The 20,229-nt window shown below is 38.4% G+C and overlaps 1 protein-coding gene across 6 annotated transcripts in view; it reads right to left on the bottom strand.

The window, feature by feature from the left end:
- The window catches only part of ADD3 (adducin 3), a 104,959-nt gene that overhangs the window by 66,782 nt on the left and 17,948 nt on the right, over window positions 1-20,229 (bottom strand). For 4 of the 6 annotated variants that reach the window (XM_026851156.1, XM_026851164.1, XM_026851159.1 and 1 more), the window contains exon 2: window positions 3,492-3,536. The exons of 1 other annotated variant lie outside the window; for it this stretch is intronic. The gene's annotated coding sequence lies outside the window, so the exon portion shown is untranslated. Of the gene's footprint in view, window positions 1-1,796; window positions 1,878-3,491; window positions 3,537-20,229 lie in introns of those variants that run through there. One more of the 6 variants, XM_026851161.1, reaches the window with a different exon arrangement.

The following is a 20,229-nucleotide window of genomic DNA, read 5'->3' as shown; positions in this document are numbered from 1 at the left end:
GGGGGGGGGGGGGGGAAGCACTCAAGAGCTTGCTTAAAATAGTCACACAGACAACATCTAGCCTCTCTCTAGTCTTCAAAAGCCCAGGGGCTCAAAAGCACAAAAATTACAGCAGCCTGGTTAGAAACATGACCTTCATCAGTGCTGCTACAGTACATCCCCGTACCACGTGTGTGTCCACGCAGAGAGGAACAGGACACTAAGGACTGACACTTTAACTAGGGTAGAGACAAAAATTTTTGTCAACTCTCATCGGCAATATGCAAAAATACTTTGGTAACTGTCCTACTTTGCCCTACCATGACCTCTTCCTCAGTACTATGTGTAAGGGAATTTTAAAAGTCTTTTGTAACAAAATAAGTAATGCTAACAGGGGCGTACAAGTAGGCTTCATATCAGCAAAAGGCATTATAAAAGCATTTTAAAACAAAAAATCAACTTTACAAGCCTGCTGAAACTTAAAGTAGAATTTTGTGAGATAGCTTCACAAAATGGCCCCAACAGGTTCCTTGAATATTTTAACAGTTCAAGGTCTCAGGCCTCTTCACATCAACTGTGTGGGACAATAGAGGCTGAAGGGAATGCAGCTTGCCTGACAGCTAAAAGCCAACACTGAATTTTATTTAACCAGGTTAAATGGATACAATAACGCTCTCTATTATAAGGAAAAGCTTGGGATTTTTATTATTTTTTAGTAAAAATCAGTTCAGATGATAAATTTGAACACAGATTTGGATTAATCTTCCATCTCAGTATATTTTTGTACCATTTGCTTTTAGACTGTTCCTTAAAGCAGGAGATAAAAAGGCAGTGTTACCATGTTCCTTCATCGTTACGATGTGATGCATCAGATTGGAGTTATTGAATAAGCTCATAAACCCCCAGGTTACATTCTTCTTCATCTGCACCCTTGCCTTTCAAGTGAGCTCTACTCTTATTAAAAGGACCATAGGCTGTCCTCAGGCATACCCAGTCTTTGAAGATGAAGCCCCAGCTACATTTTATGGAAGAGACCTCTCAGCTTGTACCTTTGCCAAACTGCATAGCAGGTTTAAACAATTACGCAAGACAGTGGATTTCGATTCCAGGCTCCTCTTACTCCGTCTCAAGTTTTAAAAATAATGTTTTTCTTTCTGCTAGGGTACTCCTGAAATAAATGTTCCAAACAGTGATGATCCAAAGGTATTAAAGAAAAAAGTTACATCTTAAACAGCGTGACACAGATTATGAATAAAGAAACCTTTCCCATATGGAAAAGTTTTTAAAATGTGACATTCCTTTTCAATATATGTTAATCAGAAAGACAGTACTGAATTCTGACTGCTTCAGACAGAAAAGAAACAAAACTCTTGGGACATATTACACAAAAGAGCAATTTCAAATAAGGAAGAACAATCCTATAGTTTATTTTAAAACTTAACTATTAACAGTGTTTTCCTAAATGGCTGGGAAAGTCTGCAGTTTGGAGCCAGCCACATGTTACTTATCAATGCTTCAAATGCAGGGTGAGTAAGAAAGGCCACGTCTGGTTCCTTTTGCAATAGGGAAAAATCTCTTTTGAAGTCTTTCTGAGGGACTGACAGGGGAGAAAGTGTCAGGAAAAGAATCTGACAGGTTTTGCACAGAGAGGGGCAAAAAAAGTCTGAAGTCAAATCTCTTGTCTAAATTGGGCAAAGAGATAGAAACCTCTCCTTCAGCACTGGAGACGCCAGATAAAAAGTCTGAGACTCCGTTGTATCTTTTTTCCAGCCACACATGAATTCCTTTATATGCTTTCTGCCAGCTTCTCATCTTACCAGGAGCCTTCAGGAGAGGCCAGTCCAGCACCAAAGGGAATGAAGCCACGCTGGGGCTCCCTGTACTGCAGTCAGTCTCCCAAGATCCCAGGAAAACAACATCACAGAAACCCTCAATTTAAAGGTGGAAGTGATCACCTGGATGATCTCAAAGCAAAAGTCAAAGGACCAAGAAGTTACCCTCAATTAACATGTCAATGCCAATATCACTATTTCACTCTGGGACATGATTTCTCTCCTCTATTTTCAGTTCTGTGCAAGTAACTAACCTGAGAAGTTCTGCACCACCTGAAATGTAAGTGTAATTTTTGTAGCACTGTAAGCTGCTCTGCTCTTTCTTTGAAATTCTCACACTCTTGAAGACACCAATCAAGAAGAAAACATCCATTATTTTTTCCTCAATCGCAAAGATAAATGCTTGATATAACCAGTCTCTAAAAGCTGTATTAGAAGTAGAAATTTGAGAAAGGAATTCTGTATCAACTGTACTCTTATCTGTAACAAACTGGTTTTGCATGTGTTGCATGAGCAACCTACACAGCTAAAAATATGCAAACTTAGCATTACCTCAACTGGGCAGAAAGCTTGAGTTCACCATTGCTCACAAGTAACAATTTCTTGCACTCTTAGTGGAAGAAGGCAGCTCAGCACTATTCAATTTGGAGTGCACAGAAGTATGCAGTAAGCTTTTATTAATAAAAGCCATTGTCTTTACATTTTGATAGTGATAATGTTTTAACTCCTTCCTTTCTCTGCCTCATTGTTGCATTTGCAGGGTACGTGTCACATTTCACGGGTAATATTTCACAGCAAATAAAGGAGAAAAAACTTTCTCTAACTCAAAAATATTTCCCCAAAAGAATTCTAGCCAGCTGTTCGCAACAGGATTATTTTAATATAATCTTTTTAGTTACATAACAGGCATGAAAACCTTAAGTTGTAACACTGTCATATTTTGATCAGGGACTGTGGAACTGTAGAAAACACTGGTAGAAAGAAAACCCCTTGAGATACGAGGCACTATAATTCCTAAGACTGCACTGCAAGAATGTTTGCTGCCTATTATTATAAAAACGAAGACCACAACACAATATATTCTAGCTATACCACAGTAACATTTGTAAGACATAATAGTCAAAAACATCTGAAAAAGGTATAAAAACCCCTCAATTCCTCACTTGTAAAATATAGGCTACTGCTTAGGTTTCTTTGTCTTCATACTCCTCCTTTTGCATCTTTAGGAACTGTACATTTAATGGTTTAATAACATGCTGAAGTCTGCTAATTACTGTGATGAATGTCAAAACTGGAAGCACCACATTCACTCATCTTTGATGATACTTATCAGCTGATCAATGTACCCAGTTGTACAAATAGGTAATACCCACCTCAGAGTGGTAGAAAACTACACATGAGAAGTTCCATTACATATCTAAAGCAAATATTATTGCAGTGCTGTTCAGACTCTTGCACAGGCACCAAAGCTAAAGTACAATTTCATCCCACAAAGGTATTTCACACAACATTAATGAGATTAAAGTTATTGTGGGGGGTTTTGTCCATGTTTTTTAATAAAACCACTTTGAAGTGGCAGTTTGACGATGGAGGAGGGGAACTGACCCCTCTTCCTCCTTAAAATCATCACACTAAATGACAAGACAGCCAAGAATTCAGACAGTAAAGTGTTTTAGGTACCTTGATTTTTTCCACAGCTCTCTCTGCTCTAGTAATGTAGTTGACCTGTAAAACAAAAGAAAGATTACTGACTCCTGGTAGGCTTTTCAATATTACTGGAATATACTGTACACTTAAAACTTAAGAAAGCATTAACACAAATTAGTTTCTCTCTTTTTTCAGAATATTTAATCGAATTTCATTTTACTTTGTTATCATATAAACACATTTTTCATATTATATATAAAAATCTCAAAGGGAAGACTCATTTCAGATCGTGTAGTTGGCATCTCACCATTTTGCCTCATGCACACCAGGTTACAAATCAGAAAGTAAAATCCAGCCTACCTGTTGCATTTTTAAAATACAACATAACAGCTACAATCCACAATTCCTCTTCTAGCCCAGAAGTTGAACTGTAGAGCAGCCGCTATGCTGCCGAGTGGGGAGCCAGAGAAAGGAACACAATACCTCTCTTTGAAGGCTGACAACTGCTGGTGTGCAAAGTTCATAAGGAAACAACAGCCTTGCTCTGACTCTTTCCCACCACTGAGCAGCTATGGGTTTTCCTCTTACCTTCATCTAACATGAAAGTAAAATGAATAAATAAAATACCAATTGTTTATTTCTATCATCTTTTGTCTTCTTAGTCTTTGAGCACATGTTATCTTCAATCAAACCTGACAAATCTATTTCCATCATCTTCCCTTTTCCCTCAACCACTCCTCTAAGGAAAAGCAGTTATTTCCTGAAGGATGAGGGCCAGACTCCTTGATTTCATACATGCATACAAAACATATGCTACATTTTCTTTTTTAAAGATCTATACACTGTAAATTAGACATTTTATGCACTGTGAAAACAGAGCTCAGCCTACCATCGGGCACAGGCGGTACTTCTTACCAACCTGTTAACCCATTTTTATTCATCAGGTTATAATAGCCTCTTTCAACCATCACCAGCTTTTCCTTTTTTACTCTTTCATGACTTCAATACAGTATCCTCAAGCATTACTGTTTAGGTCTTCTCTGTATATTGTACTACAAATACTTCACCAGTTTCAACATTTCAGCAGGCTGGATATACCATTCCTCATCATCCCTAGAGGCTGGATTATTCAGCGTTCTTTATGAAGTTCAGCAGCAAAGAACTGACTTCTGAAAAAACAGTGTGAACGAAAAGGCAGCGAGTAGAATTATACAAAATTACTCCAAGACATTATTGTCACAAGATACTCTGAAGCAAAAACCAAAACTTCCGAGAGAATCACAGTTAAAACAAGATGGTATTGTATGTGTGCTCAGGTTGCCTATTTTCCCTGATTTACTTTGTCACAGTAAGTCCATTCCTTACTCAATTGAAAAATAAATGTTGCCATAAACAGCATTATTTTCAGTAAGTTTGTATTTAGGAATGAACAATGTACTTATACTCACTATCAACAGGGGTAAACAGCCACAAAAATATTTCATCTACTTTTAAACCTGACAGAAATATGGATTTAGGGGGCAGAATTGGCTCCAGCCAGGTGCTCTGTGTGAGGCTTGGGCATGTTTGCTTATTTTGCTGTCCTGCCAACTGCTCCCTGGCAGAGCACACAAAGCGATGGCAGTGACTGGGGAAAGAGGAGGAAGTGTATTGGCATCAAAATGTCGTGTTAGAGCAGGAGCCCTCCACAGCGTCAGGAATTTAAACACTTTAACGTGACTGTTTATTCTTGGCATGACTACGGTTTATTTTTCATCTACTTCACACTGCTAGAGATAAGGAAATGCTATTTCTATGCAAGTTCTTGATATGTTATTTTAAGCGTAGCCATCACCCGCAAGAAGAGATCCCGTCTTGCAGGCTGGCAGCTACTGTTTCTTGAGGGCATCAACAGACTACTCTCAGACATGAAAACTTAATATTCTCTCTATTTTTGTCAGCTCTGGGTCCAGTAGGACTGGTTGGCAGAACGTAGAGGTACCCATTTATGATGGTGTTTAACACTACTTTAGCCTCCCCGGAGTTGCACAGCACTGCTCTCTCCCATGGGGGGCAGTGGAGCCCCAGGTGAGCAATGGCCAGCTGGCTTGGTTGGGACCCCACCTCTGGGTGCTGGAAAAGGTGGAGACCCTACAGCTCTCAGCAAAAGGAGGCAGTGGGGAAAAGAGCTGAAACCACAAACTGTGACACTCCAAGCATCATATGCTTCTGAGCAATTTATTTCTACCATTTATCACAGGCTCTTTGCTACAATCCCTTTCTTCTTCATGTTCCTTTTCCCTAGTATCACTCAATGCACTTTCACAAGCTTTTCCTCCCTCCCCATTTAAAAATTCTCATTATTAAAAAAACCCAAACCCAACAACAAAAAACCCTCAACAATTGTGAAACTACTATGCCATTTGGTGCCATGACCCAATTCACTCCGCTTAATCCTTCGGGGTCTTTTCATCCTACTCCACCCATGCCTCGAGTATGAGTAAGAAACGCTTTTGACACAGGCACTGACCAGCAGTTGTCTTCACTGCACTTAGCATTGTTTAGGACATATTCTCAGCTCTTATTCATTAATTAAATGCCTCTATGGTCAAAATAAAATTATACATCCAGTAACAAAGGATGCAGATTGTATCAAGAATGGGAAAAAGAAAATCTGAAAAAAAAAAAAATAGTCACACAGTAAAGAACCAACTCAAAGCCAGCTCTCAGATCAGGGAAAATAAGAACTGAAAGACATTCTTGGATGAATAAATTAGGAAGAGAGATGGATTTTAACTCAAGATATGACAGCAGTAAGACAAATATCAAATATGAACAGCTTCAAAAAATTTTGGACTATATCTGAATTAATGCGTATGTCAAAAATCAGACATATTACACAAATCCGAACAGGATATTGAAAATGCAAGTACAAATTAAATGTTAAATGAGGGCTTCAGCCTGTAGGACAAAAGGATTTGTGTGTCAGAGATACCATTTCTCTTCTTGAGGATTAAAGTGCAAAAGCCACTTGGGTTATTTAAGAGCTAGCTCTCCCCTGCTCAGAGAATCAACATTTAAAAGCTGCATCCAGAAACTATGAGTAATCACAATGATGAATAGTCAAGGAACTGATGGGATATCCCAAAGAGACACCTCCTGGAATGAAAATATAATCTTCAACTGCTCGTATTATAATGGCTGATCAGCATATATTAGGAAAATATACTTCTGGTTTGAATCCAAACCTTGAGTATAAAAAGCAAAGCCCTAGTAAATATTTCAGAGAATTCTCAGTTCCAAACTGAAGAGAGCTGGCAACTAATTTTTTTTTTTTTTTTAACAAACAAAACCATCAAAAGATTGTGCAACTCTAAAAGCCCTTAAGGAAACAATTGGGAATTTTTCATAACATGGTATTTCCTTATACCACTGACCACAGGAATGCAAACAGTTCCACCAAACAGAGATTTCTTCATTGGAAACAACCGACAATCTAACCATGTTTCCATCTTTTCCACTCTCAGCGCTCAGCATACAAAATAGATGATAGAATAGGATACAGAAGTGTACTAGAGGCACAAGATATCTTTACTAAAACTCGGCACCTGAGAGCCTTTACAAGAATACATTTCCTGAAGGTTAGAGAGAACACTTATGTTTATTATCAAGCACCATCATCTAATCAAAATTCTTCTACTCTGATTTCTACTCATTTGTTGGATTTTCCAAAAAATACTGTTAGCATCCCTATCAACCAGAAACAGACCCCTAGCCCCAAGCGTAACTCAGTACATCAGTAACAAGACTCAGTCCTGCAGCATTCCCTGACAGTAAGGCAGGCAATACTAGCAAGGAGCACTGGCATGAGAACATGGGTTGTTACTTAACTTTCCAAGTGGAAGAAGCAGCAGTACTACTGGTAGTATACTCCTTGTACTTTATACAATATCCCTCACGTTAGTCTAATGAACAGATTTCCTTACCAACTCCTCTGTTTGGGATTATTATTTGATCAATGCCAGCTGACACCGTGAATCCCCACCCAGGGAAGCTGGTAACGTTGGTGCATTGGTATGGGCTATAGCACTCTTAGTACTCACAGTCTACCAGCCTTCAGACCCTGCATGAGGAGACCGAGTATCAGAGACAACCCAAGGGAAAGGCAAGACAGGCCTTACAAAGGGATTGAATTTTCTTGACAGCTAATTAACAAGTCACTATCAGAAAGAAAGCAATTTACACCCTGTGCTGAGATTCAAGACCAAAAGAGAAGAAATGAACTCAAGCAATGGTAAAAACAGAGTATTGTCAGAATTCAGGAAGGCACCAACAAATGCTAAAAGGTACTAATCATCGGCACTCTGACAAATATCTGTCATTGCAAATTTGCAACTCAGTTAGGCCAAGATTCTAATCAGGGCTACAACTGTACTTAATTCTCTCCATTGCAGCTGAAGGAAGCAAGGGGAACAAGTCAAAAAAAAAAAACCAACAAAACCTGAAATGTGCTGCAAAGACCAAATTGTTTTCAGAAGGAAGAGCCAAAACAAACAAAACCCATAAAAGACAAAGCTTTATGGAGTTAGTGTGCCAAACAAATAAAGAATTTTTGATGGCAGAAGAGACAGACAAATGTCTTAACTTCAGATAGAATTGTTAAAAGACTTTGCTTGTGTGGAAGAGTGTTTCCAATCTATGACAGAGTGATTATTACCCCGGTAGTCAAGGAAACCACTCTTACAATTGCAAGACTTCAAATTTTGGAATTCCCCTTTTAGGAGGGACCATGCAAAAATCTTCCATGCTCTTCAAAAAGGAGAATGGGATATGGCATGGGTGTCCCACATGCAGATGAACAGGGCCACAAGGCTTTGACAATAAACTCATCCCAATGGCACTGCAGAGGAAGATGTCACCATCATAAACGAAATGTGTCTATACTGTACTTTAATATTCTGAGATGATAAATGATGAATTAGCTCTTGCAAACCTCCCATAACATTTTCACATACAGAACCATTTACCAGGAGTTATTGAACAGGAAGCTAAAAATTTCAAGATAGGCTTTAGCTGAACTATTGCATCTCTTGATCTTTTTTCCCCCCAAGAGATGCACACTGAACTCTCAAAGTGCTGACCTTTCGTCACAGTACACTCTTGGTCTTGGAGAATTCAACTGTTCTAAAAGTTACAAACACATGAACCTTCCCCTCCTTTTTAGATGATGCTGAAGATCTAGACATAAATTATACAAAGAAGCAGCTTGGTTTAATTACAAATAGTATAGCAAAAAAATATTTTTCCAGTTATTATCTTAACTAGACAACCAAAACCCCACATCATCTGATATGCCCAAATCTATGCTGAGATTTAGAAGACTACTCAAAAAACTATTTATTTTTATTACCATCAGCATCCTAGAGAAAAACATGCACCAAAAGTTTTTCAGCTTAATCTTACTGCTGATGCTATAGAGAGCAACCCAAACTGCAGACTGTAAGGCAAGGCAGTAAGTAGTTAGAGCACATCAATTATTTCCACAATTAGAACACAGTAATATCAAGCTATGCAAGAAATTATTTGTTTGTTTTCATTAAAGTGTTCATTTTTAATTTTTCCTACAGTTGCTGTATTAAGATGCATGTTCAGAATGGCAAGAAACTACTGGGCAGAATCTCATAACATTCATACTCGAGTTGAACTGGCACTACAATCAGCGGAAGCTTTGGTGTTGATAAGGAAGCAGAGATTGATTTTAGAAAAGTGTTATAAATCAAAGCTACTGAAGAATATCTGAAAAGCTTTCATTATGACTTCTGACTGAACTAAATACATATGAAAATGAATATGCTAATTCATCCTACCTTATGGTTTATAGTTTATAATACTACTTGTTATTCCATTTCACCTTTGTCATCTGACAAATCCCACTACTAAAGGCTCAGTGCTCAACAGTTCAGTGTTGTAAAGGATATAGCTGCTGTCTGATATTTACTCTAATCACAGTTTCTCAGAAAGACTGTAAAAAGTTTCAGATGGAGTATTTTCAGTACTGCATTATTAAATTTTCACACAAATACACTCCAAGCAGTGGGAAATGGCAGTTTCAGAAATCATCCAAATGGTCTTAAGGATCCAGATGCCGGGTACAGCTCTGCAACAGTCATCCTAACTGGCCTCAGGAAAATAATTTCAGTGTTGCATACTTCTGCCCCCTTGCCCCCTTAAAATGAGGTGAAATTCCTACTGAGAACAGCATTAGTGAAGCTATATTCGTTCATATTTGTTAATATATTGCATCTCTTTTGGTGACACGTACTTCAAGACTGATAAAATACAAGTGCTAACTGCAGCTTCAAAAAGCCAGTGGATAGTGCTTCTTTAGCCTTTATTATGAAAAAAAGAAAAAGTGTATGTTAAAGCTACACACAAGGCATTTAAGCAAAATACCTTCCAAGCTATGTCCAAGATTCAGGTAATTGTGAACAAAAAAACACCTACCGTTTTCCAGCTGCTATTTAATGCCCCTGAACTTGCACCCTAATATTTTCACCCCCTCTACTTTTTATTTGCTGCACTCCACTTATATTCTGGTATTCAGACTCTTGAGATTTGAAATCTCTACTGGAAGAAAAGAAAAAAGTAATCTTACATTCCTTTTCAAAAAGAAGAGGAAATGTGAAAGCCTGGCATGACTCTTCTCATCTTTTGTTAGCACAGGCTTCCTGCTTTCTTCTTGTCCCTGAGAAGAAACCTCTTTCACATTTTCTACAAATCTTCCAGTGTCAAGTCCAACTTATTACCTTTTGCTACAACCTCATTACTGTCATCAGATTTCACCTACTAATATGTCATACGCCACAAGTTGCTCTCAGCTTCTCACCAGAAACCATCCACTCCAACCACTCCAACCTAGTGATTTGCAGGATCCCACCCTCAGCAATACACACTTGTTCAAAAATGCCAAGACTGCTAATGGTTGCAAGAAATCCCATGCTCCACCCATTGCAGCTCCCTCCTTTCATGCTTCACTCCTACTTCTGCATTTGTTTTTCAGCACCACCTCCCTGCACTTACAACACTTCATCTTTGGCCTGCTCCTCCTCTTCCACTACCATGTGTGCTCTTGGTATGAAATGTGCCCATAAATACCACTTTGGCTAATTTCCTATAAATCATAAATACACTGGTTTACCTCTAGGAAGTGGCCCTACCTAGCCCTTTTTTATTCTCAATCTGACATCCACAAGTGAACACTTTTGCAAATTTGAGGTGATTAAAAATATAATTGGAAGCAACTTCTTGGTGCTGTATGCAGACCATCTACCTCCTACTCTGCCCAAGACACCCACTACAGCATCAAAGCTTCAGGAAGGGAATGGGCACTTCAGGGAGCAGGACCTCTGCTCCCTTGGCCTCCATCTCTCACAGAAGGAAACAAGACCAACTTCCCAACTCACTCAGGTATGTGCATTTGATACACTATTCTCATTAGACTTGTGTGTAAAAAAGAAACATTTGCAGTTATGGCACTGGTATAGCAATAGTGGTATGCCTAAGAACAAAAAGCAGGACAAGTTTCATAGAGAGTCTTTCCATACCTTTTCATATAATAAGATCTAGCACACTCTCGTACTACATTTCATTCTACAGCATGGTTTTTTCAACTTTGCCACTTCACTCCTAAAAAACATCCATTCAGGATGTTTTTATGATGCTTGCTAACTTGATGCTTTGACCACCTGACCGACAACCGATTTGTTTCTAATCTCATCTTTTCCTTTAGTACTATGTTGTTCTTATTTCAAAGTTATCAAATCTACAGCACAGAGTTTTCTCTTTCAGCTGTGAAGCTGAAGTGTTACTCCTAATTCTGCTTCAGCAACATTACCTCTGAGCATTTCCAGCAAGGTTACTGGCATTCTGCATCTCTTTCTGAGACTGTCTAAACTTCCCTCATACCGTGTCTGAAAACAAGAAGAGTGGAAATAAAAATGAAACCCTGCAGCTGAAGATTCGAGGGGCTGCAGGGTATTCTCCTCATACTCCCAAAAGCGATTGAGGCAACCAGCCCAGTCACATGAAGGCACGGCACAACCTCCCACAAGGAATCTCTGCCTGAGGACAGATGATCAGAAGATGCTTCACAACATAAACTTCAAATGTATGGTATTATTTTCTTCCAGAATTAATTTATGCATAAAGCCAGAGCTGGATTCATGATGCCACTACTGCTGCAAAACTACTAATTATCAGTGCACATACATATCTTTAAATATTTTTCCTCAGCTACAAAGTACCAAACCCCTTATTTATTGAAACAGGTTGTATTTGGAAGATTATGATTTGTTTACAAACTGACCAATTCCACTGGTGAAAGAAAAACAGATTTTTACCAATATTCTTCTTACTTTATTCTGGTATTAGGAACAGAAACATTGCCTCTTTATAGCCTTCAATTTAATCACTGTCATGAAATGCTCAATCCAGCCCCCAAAACTAAGAAAGAATAGAAACCAACTACATTTTCTTTTTAACTCTGTATTTCACTTGTTCAATTTTGACTTCTACCAAGCTTAACTCATCCAACCTCCACCCTAACCCCTGGGAGCATCTTGTACTTTCCAGCCATCTGGACTGTATTTATTGAGAAGAAAGTTAAATTTGTTCATGAACAAAGAAAATCCCCTTACTATCTTCCCATCTTGTCAGCACAGTTATTTTCCAAGTTCTTATTTTCTCAAAAAAGTTATTGTGCCCTCTGGGGAGCTCACAGGGTCTTCCTTATGACTTTTACTGAGGTCATACAACTTCCTCATTTATCATTTTTAAAATGAAAAAAAGGCAGCACTAGAAGAAGCGAACTTACTATTTTTCCCCTCAGTTTTCACCCTCTCATCACAAAAGCCCTTACAAACAGCATGAAAGTTCTTATATGATGGATTAGGACAGTAGCAATTGTACCAAAATGTTTATTTAGGCAGTAAAAGTGACAGTTTTGCAAATAAAAGTGACTATTGCCAAACTAAGATCAGAGACAAATTTTAAAAGGAACACAAACATTTATTTTTTTAAGTCATACTCATCTTGATGGTGACCCTCCCTCCCCCGGTAGCTCACTGCTGAGGCAGGACTGCTGCATCTCTCTTAGTCCACCTTTTGTCAAAATATCCATGCTGCAACACCCCTCCCAACACTGCAGATACAAATGTGTCCAGGAAGACTTGCAGAAAAAGCGCAAACTGCGGAAGACAAGCAACTGCCTCAAACTGGTTTTTACTTTCAACCACATGTTCTTTAAACCCACCTACTTTTATCTGGTTTTATCTGAGCTGCTGTATAATGCTTCCCTTCTAGTGTGTTTTATAGCCCTATTTTTAAAGGCACACTATCTCTTTCGATCAAGAGGTAGTCAACTATAGCTTACCATTAAAAACTACTTTGCAGCTTTATTCTACTCCACTTGACATGCACCAGAAATCTGCATCAAGTTTCAATGAAAGCCAGATTGGCCCCTTTGTTACACAGAAAATTAATGAAAGCAATGAGCAATGCATGACATGTAGCTAACTTTTTAATTAGGAATTGAAAGTTCCCAAAGCTTTGTGATGCTTGACCCAAACATCTGATTCATTTCAAAATTTAATTCAGTTTAATGCAGTAATTTAATACCTGTGACAAGGAAAAAAATGTCAATGTAGAACTATACTGTAACATAAATTAGAAAACAGGTACTAGAAGAAAAATACCTCTCTAGAGAGAGGATCACTTAAAGAGAACTACCTGCTGCTGCTTGTTTCAGGTTGAACCCCCAAATTTAAATGAAAGAAGGGACACTTCAGAGGAATAATAATTTTTAATGATCATGTCAAGTATCTTCTTGTTTCTTCAACGGCTCTTCTGGAATACCAAGGAATAGAAGTTCAAACAGAGATGCACAGGAGGCTGCATACCACAACCACAGTTAATTCATTAGAGAAAGGAATACACAGTAGAGATAACTACAAATTAAAAATGCAATTGAATGTGAAAAAATAACTATTGAAATAACTCACCTAAATATCACCATATATAAAATAATGCAAAATAGCTTCTGCATAAAGCTCTGTGGCTACCCAAACGCTTGGACCAGAATAATTAAGGGGACAAAGCCAGGGCAGAAACACTTCTCTTGCCAACATTTACCTCCTCCACATCTATGAAATGAGGAATTAGTGCAATGTTTACAAAACCAAGCATTCTACTTCCTTGCATTCCTAGCTGCCAGTTTCTAGACTGGTTCAACATTATCCCTTCACAGTTTTTTGCCTCCTTATCTCCAAAACCCACAAAAGACCATCAATATGAATAAACACATTTTGTCATTAAAATTAGCTGAAGCATAGTGAAGATGCAACACATCTCTGCTTTAGGGAAGCATTGCCAAATTATTTATCAGAAACAAAACCCTAGGAGATCTGTTACCACTTGAGCAATACCTCCACTAACAAGCACTTTTCCCCCCCCTTTAGTGATTTCAAGCTGTTAAAATTTTCCCCAGAATTTGTAATATTTTTTTCTTTTAGAAGTGAAGACATGGACAATAATCAGTTAGGCAACTGAATTTCCTTTTCTTGAGACACAAGCTGAACATTTCATGCAGGCTACTAAAAATAAATTTTACTTCCAGCAATGACAACTCCTTGCAGCTTAATCAAAGGAATAGCAGCCATAGCCTAATAGGCTCTGTTCTCTAGAGCACTCAAGTTGGAAAAGGATCAGTAAGAGAAGACTCACTGCAGAGAAGAATCTGCAAAGAAGTGAGGACCAATATATTTGCCCTTTAGTGTGCATCAGTTTGATTTTGTATGTTTCTAATGGAGAGAACATGAAGCAACTCAATTCTCCATCCACAGTTATGGTATGAAATGAGTTACGGTATGAAATGAGTTTGCTACAGAAGCAGTTTGTGCCACTGTAGCAAACAGCACAAACTGCAGAAGGTGCATGAAGCAAAATCCCTCCAAACTGATTAAGGAATTGAAACTTGAGTATCCTAAACTAGCAATTTAACTAGCAACCTCACTGGCGAGGCATACCAATCTATTTGAGGAGAGAGAGGTGTAAGCGGGATACACACCTGCTCACCACCAGTACCAGCCTACTCCTCTCGATAACAGTGCAGGAAGTAACATTAAAAATAACCTATAATACGGTTGTCACTAAATATAGTCTGCTCATTCATGCATGCCACAGTTCCCCATGACTTTTAAAAGTCGACTGCCCATATCTCACGGTTCTTCCTTCAGAGGGAAAACAAGTTTTTAAGCAGTGAGGCAGCAAACATTTCTTTCTTTCCAGGAACTCAAAGGGGAGCAGGTAAAAGGTGCTGATTTTCACGATTTTCCACACCACAAACCCCAAGCAGGTTTCCCTGCCCTGATGCGTACTGGATTTTGGAGAGGGTCCCCCTGAGCCTCCCCGCCAGTGGAGCTGACACCATGGGGCTCCTTCAGGATGCTCTCCCCAGCCAGTGCTGTGTTTCATGTGCAGGGAGCACACTCAGGACAGACAGACCCAAAGGGCGGCTATGCCAGAGAACTCCACAAGTTCTGTTCCTCCAGGCTAAAATAAATCAGAATTCTTTGGGGAATTTTAAAACTGCAGAAGTACATGGTGCACTTCCGAAACTTTGAAATGAAACATTCCTTCTAGTAACCAGCCATGTAACCCACTGCTTAGCAACAGAGGTTGCTCCTGTGTATGTATCTGCAAGAAGCAAAACGAGTCTTGTTATCATCCATCAGTCTCACAACACAGCAAGACAGTTTCTCTCTGGGTATACACATGGTTTTAAAGAAAAAGGTTACCTTAAATTCACATTTCCAACTAAATCCAGGTCTCCTTTACATCCAATAAAAACTGGACTGTGAATTGAAAATAGAATCTTTCTGAAGCAGTTTCAATACAGGTGTTTGAGTAAGGCTTGTTTCAACTGCAGAGAATGCTCCACAGTTTACATACATGCTGTGTTGGATTGGGCAGTGACAACTCTTTCTGCACAGCTGTCCACTTTTCAAAAGGAAAATGCCAATGCACCTCAAAACATTAAGGTCGAGAGCCTGCTTCCAAAAGTGTTTGCCAAAGGCCAGCAGCCTAGAGGCCTGAAATACCAAATACATTACCAGTGGCCAAGATATTACTTCACTATGCTATCCCACTGCAGACTGCATGTCGATACCCATCTCTATCTATAAATCAATAGAATCTATTTTCAGCACAAAAGCTTCAAAATAAATCCTTCTGACCAATCTCCCAAATTAATTATGCAAATGCTGTATGAAAGTACACAGTTCATTATTACTTCAAATTTTTAAACCCCTTTACATATACTTTGAAAGGAAAAGAAAGTAAATGCCTAATTATACACATTGAATAATCCAGATAATGGCCTGTCACAAGCATCACACTGAATGCAAATCAGAACGATGGTTTCAGCTGCAAGCACAATGTGGATACGTCAAATAACTTTGATCTTGTCTTTGGCAAGAACACGCTTCTTTAAGATACCATTCTGTATTCAATAGGATCTATATATTTAGCATTTTTTCCTGTTGATTTTCAAAGCCTTTCCTCACAAAATGTACCCTACAAGATATTCCAGTAGAGATGAACAATTGTATTTCCCCAAACAGAAGAACACTTCCACTTATTGCCTTGCTAGAAACACTAGAAGCAACAATACTTTTTTAAATCACATTATTGTCACTAGTGATTGTTTTTGTCTTCAAAATGTCCATAAAGGAAGGCTGTACTCAAAAAGTCTTGTGCTGAGGGTGCTTACCGCTTTGGAGAGAGGAAAAAAGGCATACTCACAACAAGTAACTAACCTCCTAATGCCTGCTGTGGAAGTCCCTAACATGTGCTCCAGGCATGTTTAGCAGGTAGGATTTTCTTCATTTCAGACTATTCCTTTCTTACACAAAATGCAAACCCTGCAGAAATTGAGACACATATGAAAGGAAGGGCTAAAACTGAACCAGTATTAGAAGTAAATGAGAATGCCCAGGTTAGACATGCCAGGGAGGCAGCAGGAACCGCTGCCATCCTTTCGTGCCTGGTACTAGAGAAATTCCTTATACTACTGCTTATGCTATAAAGACAAATTTTGCATATGTTAAAACACACTTCGAGACAATGTTATTAAGGGGAGAGTCGGCTTTTAATGGGACAGTTCCACAACTCAGGAAATTCGGCTATCATTTGGAAAAAAACAAATAAAGAATTTCAGCAGCTACATGATGATAGTAGCTATTTCAGGTATAAATGCAACAAGAATGTCTATCTGCTGTATGTAGTCTCTGCTGCCCCCCCAGGCTTTACTTTCTAAAACTTTTTGCCACTTAACAAGTAAAACACAAGATACTAAATTTCACGTTCAAATTGTACTAGTTTTAAGGTATGAAGAAATTCTATGAAAATAACAATACAGTAAAATAAATGCACAACTTCCTAAGTGATGGATAACTGGAATAGATTTAGGGGTCTGCTGAATGAAAATACTGCTGCTGCACAATTTTGCCTGGTGGGATCACCATGTTGAAACAAAACACAGATCCTGTCAGTTATTGCTGCAATAGCTACTATAACAAAGTTTACTGATGCAATTCTTGTTTGTCATTCACCACAGGGAATCCAGTTTTCCAAATGGGAAAAGAAAAAAAAAACACCTCAGGACCATTAAAACTATACATAAATGTTATTGTCACTTTACAGAAGATGTAAACAAGAGCAATACCCAGATTTACTTATATTCAGAAGACAAATCCCTACTCTGATGAACACCTGGACCATGCAAAGCTTCAGAAGATTGCTCAACTAGCGTAACTTATTTTGCCACCAAAATCAAAAGCAAATATGTTTTCATTCTGGAAGAAACTTCATATCACAATACACAGGTCAAGCTTTCTCAAAAACAGAAGCTATCAGGGTATAAGAACACTACCAATTAATCTCTTTCCCCTTCAGAAATCAAGGGGTTTTTCCTCTTTTCTCAGCTGAGATGGAACATTATTTACAACTTAGTCAAACTGACTCACTTCCACAGGCTCCTCCAGCACACTTCTAGCAAAGCCCTTTGGGAGGGGATTGTTTTTCTTCCTTCAAAACCATAAGTTGAAATGATACTCAGGTATAAAATTAGAACAATACAAACATAAATTATTGCTATGCGAAAAGGATGCTATTTAGTTTTATATGTTCCTCCCTCAAGAAAGGAAGATGAGACCTCATTTGGTTTCAATTCCACTCTCACAGCACTTGCAAAGTTATATCAAATCAGGCCATCCCTCTCCTCACCTCTCAGCGGTCGTCTTCCTAACAAGATCCTCAGCTTTGGCTAAGGCTATTGTACTTTGATCCCTTCAAGAAAGATTACTTTAAAAAGGGAAGAAAACATGTGCTGATCAAACAGAGCGCTACATAAAGTAGTGATGTAAGATTGCACGAGAGATACACGTTGAAGGCTAGCAGAATTAATCCAAGTCCAGGTCTAAAATAAAACAGTACTACAGAAGTGTATAATTTCCTCAGTATATGCACAAGCCCTCACGGGATCTTTGTAACTCACTTGCTTCCACTGCTAAACTCAAGAAACAAAATAAATAGTCACTTTTATATGCTGCTTCTACAACACTGACACACTGAGAACTTGTACATCAAATTCAGTTAGAAGAGAGCAAAACTAGGATAGCATTAATTGACATCTTCAACTTGAGCCTAACTACTGAGTGTTTTAATGATTCAAGTCTAATCTTGAGATTTTTTTCTTTTTATTCTTTCATAGTAATATTTGCCTATTCAGATTAGGTTTGGAAATGTAAACAGAGACTTGTTACCTAGTTAAACAGAAATCCTATCCAGTGTAATATTTTATTAAGTCAAGATGGTACTTAACACAATCCATATTCTCCCCTCACTGTCTTCCCAGCTATCCACTCCTTTCCTCATTTGCTGTTCCATTCAACAAGCTGTTGGTACTGTGGTGTATTTCTGTTCAGCAAAATGCACAAGCTTGGATCTTTGTATGAAAACAACTGTAACTGCTTGACAAACACCTCAGGAATTGCAAACTGTAATATCACAACATCTTATGACCTTTCTCCTGAGTTTGCATCAACCTATAGGCTTACTAGCGAAGTGCAGTCATGTACTCGTTTCCTGTTTTAATATTCCCCCTCCTCCTTTTTTAAGCAAGATTATTCTCATCCTTAGAAACAGGAAGTCATTAAGTTCAAAATGTTTATACTAAATGAAAACATACATATTGCCATGACTGCTATTCAGTGGCTACTGGGTGGTCTCAGTCTGAATCCACTTTCTGATCAGCAAGTGCTTCCTTTGGAGAAGTTATCAAAGCACAGCCTTGGAGACCAAGGATTGAAAAGGTATAAACAATCAGCTATTATAATTACAGTTCAGGATTTTTAATTTTTTTTTTTTTTCTTAAAGACTAACATACCTACAAAAACTTCCCAAGCATCTGTTTTCAGTAAGTATTTAAATAAGTGTTTTCTACAAATTATATCAGAAATTGGCTAGTGCTATACGTTTCTTGGGATGAGGTCAGTAATGTGCACTAGTGCAGCACCTTTGTTGATGTAATTAGCATGTTTATTTTTGCCAGAGTGGCTGAAGAGGTAAAATTCATAGCCCACTGGCATCCTCCACTGATAACCTTCAGAACACCATCTGCAACTGTGATCAGCATCTCCAACATGCCAACTTCTGGTCATACTGTTCTTATTCAAACTCCTAAACCATTTCAGGTTTCCTCTTACACTTGATAAGCATTAAAAAAAAAATTTTCAATTTAGCACTTTGATAATAATAAATTAACGGGTGGCTAATATTACATTAATGGGTGGCCCACAAAGACTTTCTATACACAGAACATCTGACTATAACTCTCCCCAGACTACAAGAAAAATCTGTCACTCGTGATTTGAGTTTATTGTCATACCAATCCCAATTTACTACGGCTTGCCTTTTGCGGATATAAATTAGATTCCAGGAGAACTCAAACTCCAGCCCATCAGCACAAATTTTCAATTGCTTTTTCAACGCCATCTGTCCTTATTACAGGAAAACGTACTTCCTCCCAACACCATGATTTTAATTATTAAATAACATTGGAAGAAATGAAGAAATCCCTTCTCGGAGAACTGCAAAGCAGTTCCTCAGTAATCATGAGCACTTTCAGGAAACTTGAATGCTCCTCCTGCACGCCCACTTGCTTCCCGTGAACAAGCAGCATTCAAAATTATCTGGAGAGGTCTTCCAAAGTGCTGAGAACATGATTTCTTTGCATGCTGATGCTCTATGAATCACCAAGAACAGAACATGAAGCCAAGAAACAGTAAAACATGCATATGTACAAACAACAAATACGAGCTAAGGCTAATATTAGACCTACAAAAATATATCCTGAACATATCAGGAAGAGACCAACAGGATCTTACACATTATGCCACTTCCACATGAGACTCTTCACTTTTGTTCGGACCCACAGATCAATATGAATGTCAGGAATTAATAAAGCTAGCAGCACAGATCAGCTCTCCAGAGACCAGCCACATCTGTTCAGCAATGCCAAGCTGCCAGCTGGACAGAATCCCAAAAGCCTTTAAAGGGTCATCATGCACAGCAAAAGCTTGTACTCGGCTAAAAACCTCTTAGACCAGCAACTAAAAAGGTAATAGGTATTCTGTTAATTACATTAAGTAATTAAGTCATGTTTAGCTCTGTTAAT

The sequence above is a fragment of the Athene cunicularia genome (assembly GCF_003259725.1).
Source record: "Athene cunicularia isolate RWA chromosome 6 unlocalized genomic scaffold, athCun1 chr6_part1, whole genome shotgun sequence".
Taxonomy (NCBI): domain Eukaryota; kingdom Metazoa; phylum Chordata; class Aves; order Strigiformes; family Strigidae; genus Athene; species Athene cunicularia.
The sequence above is the reverse complement of the archived record's forward strand: the minus strand, read 5'-3'. Positions and strand labels throughout refer to the sequence as shown.